Below are 8,159 nucleotides of genomic sequence, written 5' to 3'. Positions count from 1 at the left end.
AAAAATCAATGTTTTATTTTGGAGTGACACAATATAAGAACTAATATAATCTAATATAATTTTTTGAAATTTATACTTGTGCGGGCCTCATGGGCTACCCATGGCCCATATGTGCTAGCCCCAATGGACAGCGGACTTTCTAGGGTTGGGCTAAAAAAGCCCTTAAAAAAGTGGACTACAATTTGAAAGGCACAAGCCCTATGATTTTTCAGGACGGGCCGGCCGGCCCATATGGACTAGCCCATTTTGACAGCTGCTAGAATAGTTATAGCAGATAAAGTTTCTATGATTTAATGAGTATGACCATAAAAAAGTTGGAGCAGAAAAATACAAGTTCTTTTGTCAACCAGTTAAACAGTTTATTTTCAGGATAATGTGATGTCTTTTACCTAATACCTACCTAGCGTGTACAGTTCCTATTGTGTAGTTTAAAAATGGTATCTTCTTATAAAATAGAAAAGCAAGTACAACAAAGTACAAAAATTACACTAACTACAGTCTGTCACCGAGTTGTGTGCCCAACTTTCATCCTACTGCATAGGGAGTACATACAAAATCCTTGGGGAAATGCTCTAAAAGATGCTGCTATAACTTTTTCACACTCATGTTTCATATCACCTACACATAAATGAAAACCAAATCAATGCATTTAGTTCGATTACTATGTTATAGCAAAACTTTTGAAATGCAATACTTATTAATTAAATGTCAGCATTACAACATGAAATAGATTGAAAGGTTCCCCTGAATAATCCAACATGGAATATAATCAGTCAGTATGGGAGAAAGTTATAAGTCACTGCTTCAGTGAGGCGTTAAGCCTGAAACATTAAGGGTTTAATATGGGGACAACTTCACTACCCATCACAAAAAGTTGGGCAGTGTACCTCCAACCAATCACATGATTCCATCTATTCATTACATTTAATTATTTATTAAAATACTATAAATATTTGTTGTTTCCAAAGCTTTTTACAAAGGAGGTAACCTTACCCAACTTTTTGAGTTGGGTAGATAAGAATTCACCGTTTAATATATATATATATATATATATATATATATATATATATATATATATATATATATATATATATATATATATATATATATATATATATATATATATATATATATATATATATATAAACACCTTCAAGCTCCACCATTGCCTTCTCAATAACAGGCTTAAATTTACTTACAAAGAAAATTACATATTCATATACAACAAAAAAATGAAAAATGCATTCATACAAAATTATATTGCGACCCGCTAAAACTTTCTACAATTTTTTCATAACAATCCGAGTTATATAACAACGGATCTAAGTTGCAACAACATTGTAATTTTGTAACAAAATACTATTGCATGGATTCTAATTTAGTGAAAAAGTAGTGAGGCAAAACAAATTTCATGTAGATCAAAATGTGTACCATGTCTCCTCTCTACATCCATGATGGAAGTGAGTGCAGTTCCACCAACTGTCCTCTCTTCTACTGGAGCACAAAAATTTCCAACCTAATCAAAGTATCATAGCAAAATCAATCGAATTATGAGTTCATTATACATGAAAATAACAATATGAAATTGCAATTAATTATAATTATATAGAAGAAAATTTTAAGTTGATAAAGAAAAGATAAAGGGGTAAATAAGAGCACAAATCAATGATATTAGTCCAGTCTTGCCACTATGAAGGAGGGCTCCAGCACCATAACCAAGAGCATAGCAATAATTAGCATCAAAATTTGTTGGCAACCCACATCTACCTTCATTACTGCATTTTTTAAATAAATCTGGGTAACTGCAAGCTCTAACAAATAATGTCAAATTGGCAAAGAACATACATACCATGTATGGGAGCAGAAGAAAATTTAATACAAGTTAATGGTGTTATAAAAAGTTGTGTATTTATAACCTCTGTTTGAATCATATAAATGTTTAATACAGTTTACAACATGGAATAATATTATTAAATTAGATAAACTATCCAAAAAAGTGAGTCTGGCCTTTGAATTCTCCTTTATACTTTCCTTCTTGCCAGGGCCGGCCCAACCCGTTTAGAGGCCTAATTTTTTTATTTTTAAATGAGGCCTTTAAAATGTAATTTTCAATGGTTGATAAGAGTTGAACTCAAGATCAAAAGGAAAAGAGGCCTATATTTGACCAACATAACTACACTTATATATGTGACTAATGTGTCATTATATTATTTTATAAATAAATAAATAAAATTTGAGGCTTTTTTTAATCTCAAACTTTTGAGGCCTAAAGCTCTAGCCTTGGTGGCTTGACCCTTGGGCCGACCCTGTTTCTTGCTTTCTCTTTCCAAACTCAGTTTCAGCCATTTCGATAACCATTTTCTTTGTTTCAATTTTGGGGAACCTAAATGTGAACATACCAACGTTAACAATGATATTGATTCAGATTGCATAAAGAAGACAAATAAGCACAAAATATAGTGCTATGCAATTTTAGGTACCTGGACATTTCCATATGGATCTCTTTCAAGCAACAATTGTTCTTCGATTGCTTGAGGTAAAAAGTCAAAAATTCCAATGACTGATAAGTGAGTTTCTTCTTCCACAAAACAGCCTCATCTACGATATTATTAGCAAGAATTTCATTGAGTTCTGCAATCAGATGCTGGACATGCAAATAGAATAATAGCATGTACAAATGAGTTTATAAATACATTTTCATAATGATTGTACAATGAGGAACCAACAATACATAATTGCAAGTCCTTATGAGTGAAAATTGTGATGTAGAGTGATAGGCACCTCGGTGCAAATACAACAAATTGGAGATAGGCATTTGCACAAGACATGCCATCATTTAGATAAGCAAATGCAAGCTCTGGTTCAATCATATGTAGAAGCAAAAAGATACCTATTCTTTGTAAAATACAGTGACCACAAAATCCTGACACAAAATGGATCCAATTAGAATATGTAAAATACAGTGACCATATTGCACTCATATTAGCTGTTGACAATTGATATCAAAAGAGAGTAGATATGCATATGACTCACTTGTGATCATTCAATTAATTCGTCTTTCATGTTTGGAATCGCATCAACTAGAGAATCAGTGGTTTCATGAGAATTTGGTATCTGTAAATTTAACTAAGAAACAAACTGAATTTATAATGAGACCAAAATCACAAATATTCATGACGAACTTGTAACACGCTCTTGGCATCATTGTTTAGTCATGGAAAACAACTCCCTTTATTATGGAAGGTAATTTATCAGGGGGCTGCTATGAGTAGTAAATATTAAATTATTTAGACTAGACAATATTTTCAAGATATGAGTGACTACATCAAAGAATCCATGCTATAACAAAACCTTCTCCTTCTACGACTGAGCCACTGCTATGCTTTCCCAAACCAAATCATCAGAATCCCCTTCTACCATTTCCCTTTCCCTCCATTTTTTAATTGAGCCTCTTCAACAAACTAACAAACCAAACTATTTAGAATCCTTATTATCTTACTCTTCTATCCTCAATCCAAGTTTAATTAACCCCTATACATCAAACATCATATGTAGTTCACAATGACAGAAGGAGACTAACAAACGACAACTAAAAAAAGAGACGAGAAGGGTTGTCCCTGAGATCTTGGAAAAATGTAGCCATCGTTAAACCATCCCTCCTTCGCCACTTTTTTCGCCAGAACACTAAAAAAAGAACACAACAACAAATATGTTATGAGTAAATTTGTTATGAATACAAAAAGGAGGAGAAAGAAAACAAAATCTATTACTGATAAACACTATAAAACTCGATTAATGATAAACCCACAAACCTCCAACATATCTTTAAACAGAGACGGGGAGAATAGGAGATTTAGGGTTTGAATTGGAGAAGGGAAAAAGAGAAGATGAGGGAGGGGTGACCATAAATTTAGGGTTTGAATGTTAAAGGAAGAAAGGAAGCGGGTGAGAGAGAGAGCGTGCATATGACAAGGGGAGAGAAAGAGAAGTGTGAGAAATGGAAAAGTTTTTTGAAAAGGTTTTTGGGTTTTGAAAGGTTGGAGGAAAAAACCCAATGGTTAATAGGTATATTAAGAAATAATGAAAAGGAATATGAAAAGAGAGTTCCATTTGGAGGAATGGAGATATGTGATTGGTGAGAATAAAACTTTGATTAAGCAAATTACAATAAAGGGCTTTTGTAAGGGTAATTATTTTTTTCATTAAGGGTAATTTTGGGTGTTTGATGGTATGTTTTATTCTTAGTTAGGTAGTTGATAATACATTGCACTTGTGGGTTTGATACCTTTTACAATATCTTAATATCGTACTTTGTTATTACACCGTCTAGACTAAAGCAATTTGTGCTTTCATTTTATTTTCCCTATTGTCAATTTTATGCAAAACACTCGACCCTTCGGGGAATTAGTTGAACTGATTAACGAAAAAGAGCATTGGTTGCATATCATACGCCGATTAGAATAATTTTGTGTTGAGATGGTTGTGAATAAGATAATCGTGTGGGTGCATACCTCGAGAAGTTTATTTTGAGTGATGTCAAAACTAGGTCTTTAGAAGTAGAATGTAATGGACGGTGTCCTCTTAGCCTAAGATGCACTATCGCATGAAAATGTTTCCATAATCATTCTAAACTTGTTCATATGCATGTGGATCAGTTTCACAAGTCAAAAACATGATTTTGGGTGAATATGCATATCATAGATCGATGCATAGCTCTTATAGGTCGACCTTCATTGAGAAAGAAAATGAAAATTTCATGAAAAACATTTCTTCTAGGGATAGGATGACGCACAAAAGTTTTCGGTCGACGCATAACATGTTATAGGTTGACGCATGTCATGTCAGAGGTCGGCGCATGATGTGCAGTTCACTTCCTGACTTCACTACCTTGTGTAGGTCGATGTGTAACACCTTTCTAAACCCCGCGAAAATTAAATAAATTATTCAGAGTACATGAAAACAAGGGCATCACAATTTCAATAATTAAATAAACATCATATGTCTATGTCATGCATTCACTGAGGAAACTCCCTCATAAAACTATAACATTTCATGTTAACACAGCGGAAATTAAATCACACGAATGGATTCAACATCTTTAAAACTTTATCCTTCAAAATATCAAATAAACAACTAGAGTTATAAAACATAAACTCAAAACATCATGTCCCCAGTGTTACAATATCAGAGCATGACACCTGACGCTAAACTAACGCACTGACTCATGAGCTAATCCTCACCAAGTCGAAAAGCCGATATCCTCTATCTGAAAATGATAACATGTAAGGGTGAGTCTCATAACAATTAACAAATATTATTGCATTACAAACAACAATATATCATAGTTATATTATTCATCCAATCGTTTCATATCCAGACGTTTCATCATCACACAATCACAACACCATCAAACCATAACATAAAATACATTTATCCAGGTCATAAAAAGTCATGCATATGTATGAACTGACACTATGCATGTGGTACCAACATCATCAATGGGAATAACCCACCGACCGATCTAACATCATCAAGATATGGCCCTGCCAACACAATTCCACACAATGAGAATTATACCCTTCACTGATCCAACACATCATCATGGATACAACGCTCAACAAATGATTATGAATGAATGCAAACATACATAAAACATACTTATACCATCATCAATCTATGAGTAACATCATCTCATACTCACGTCATCATCATCATTATCATCATCATCAAAGCATGTTTATATATATTAACATCATTTAATTAAATCATAACATCAATCAATAATACAGATTATCTCATCCAGTTCATCATGATCAAAACGACACTCAAAACAGGCCAATATTTTAAAAGTTACGCATCATCAAACTTTCAAAAATTACAAACAGCAAAATTCTGCATTTCACGCTGGCTATACGCGTACCATACGCGTATCAACAGAGTCAGATTTCCACACAAACACACATCATACGCGTACCATACGCGTATGAGCAGGAGCTGATTTTCTTCTCAAAACACAGCATACGCGTACCACAAGGCCATACGCGTACCGGCTCTTCATCATACGCATACCATACGCGTATCAACAGAAGGCGTATTTTGGTGCATAACGGGGAGCGTACCATACGCGTACCACCCCCCTCATACGCGTACCATACTGTTTACGGTGATTTCCGGTAAACAACCGCTAGCCTTCCAAACTATAATGAATATGATTTGGTTACTCGCAGGATCGACTAGATTGATCCTAGGACATAGTCAAAAAGGTTGTTATTCATGATAGTTTGAATTATGTCTATGGTTGGCTTGTCTCGAAATAAGAAATACTTAATCAAAGAAATAAAGATTAGCAATCACCTTGTTATACACGTAAATATAACATCAGCGAAGGGTAAGATAAAGATAAAATATGAGACAAAACTGTAAAGTGCAAGAATCTTAAAGTGTAGAAACTTAAATGCTTCGAAACTAAATAGAATGAAAGTAAAGAGTGCAGGAACGTAAATAACAAAAAGTAAACGAAATGCAGTAATATCAAAAGATACTTGAATAAAGAAAGATACAAATGTATTTAAAATGGTGTTGGTGTCATACGTACATTTCTCAGCGAAACTCGTTCTCTTAACACTTGATACTTGAGCAGTATGTGAGTGATTTGTACAAAATGAACACACGGAATCCTAATACTAAGACCCTTATTTATACTAAATTTGACCCTAACGGTCCTACACTAATCTGATGCCACGTTACTCACGAGAATCTTTGGGATGCCATCTGTCTTTGTGCAGTTATATAAACTACTTCGAAATTCAAATCCTCCCGCCTGAATCCTCTTTCGACGCGTGGCAACGTAATTAGAATCGAGAATGCCACGAAAATACGCTAAGCTTCATTACTTTACATATTTCGTAAAAACGTTTAAGTCCCCAAAGATGATTCTTTTCGAATTTAGCTTCAGTGCTAACTGTCTTCGTTCCAACTTAAACCATCATTCTCGAACATGGCCATCAGTAGCCATTTTTTATCTCAAAGATGGTCATCAGTAACCATCTTCCTTCGAATTTCAAACCTTCGAAGGATATTCTTCCCAAACGAAATCTTCAGCTAACAAATTGCCCCCAATAAATGCCTGTTTTGAAAACAAGAGAAATAGGCGTTTCTTGTTATAACGAGATTTCGTTTTACTTACTTCTTAGAGTTCCAAGACTATTGACTGACGTCATAATCATTTATGACTCCGTTTCCAAAACGTCTTGTCATTTTCAAAGATGTCTTCTCATAACTTACATTCCCACGTTCTGGTCTTACTTCATGATCATTACTCCTATATACTAGGAGTAAAGCTAATAATTATTCGACCGCCGTTGGATTAAATCAACGCCTGCCGCGTGTCTCTTGGCTTTTACCCAAAAGATTTGAAAGGGTTTCCGTTAAACCTTTAAATACTTGAACTTCTATCCTTGCATAACTTCCACTTCTATTTCCTCATTCTCTCCACAGAAAAGAACATCTTCGGTTACATTCAAACCCATTTCCCAAATCAAACTTATCCACGGCGTCTTCTTCAAATGTTCTTCAACCCGTTCTAAAACTTCAAAACCCTATGCAGACAGGAAATCAAGAACATATACCAAGCCCAAATACTGCAGAGGCGCGTGCCATCTATGCTTCTCAGGTAATCATTCCCTTTGAACTTTCTGGAAAAACTCATGCCTTCATGGGTCCTTTACCAGGAGAAAATAACTCCTCTTTGAATAAATTCTTTCCTGCTTATTATAAAACTAGGCCCTTAGTTAGAAAGAATAAGATAGACGATGAAGGTCACCCAGTCTCAGCTAACCCTGATAGCCCAAAAGAGACCTCAACTGAAACTCCTTTGGCCTTAGAGAAAATTAGGTTAAACTATGTAACCAATTTTGTGAAAGTCTTTAGGTCAATCCCTTTAGCAAAGGATCCTGAACTGTATTATGCTTGGCTAACAAAGGTAGAAAAGCAAAAAGCGCCTTTCTGGAAACAACTAGGGATTTATGATTTAATCCAATTATCCAAAACAGGTTTAGAATATAACCAAACCATGTTAGTAGCGTCAGTTTACTTCTGGGATGCTTCTCACAATACTTTTCACCTTCCATGCGGGATGGTTACCCTTACCCTCTTCGATG

Source organism: Vicia villosa, unplaced genomic scaffold, assembly GCF_029867415.1.
Source record: "Vicia villosa cultivar HV-30 ecotype Madison, WI unplaced genomic scaffold, Vvil1.0 ctg.005390F_1_1, whole genome shotgun sequence".
Lineage (NCBI taxonomy): Eukaryota > Viridiplantae > Streptophyta > Magnoliopsida > Fabales > Fabaceae > Vicia > Vicia villosa.
This window is presented reverse-complemented; position numbering follows the sequence as displayed.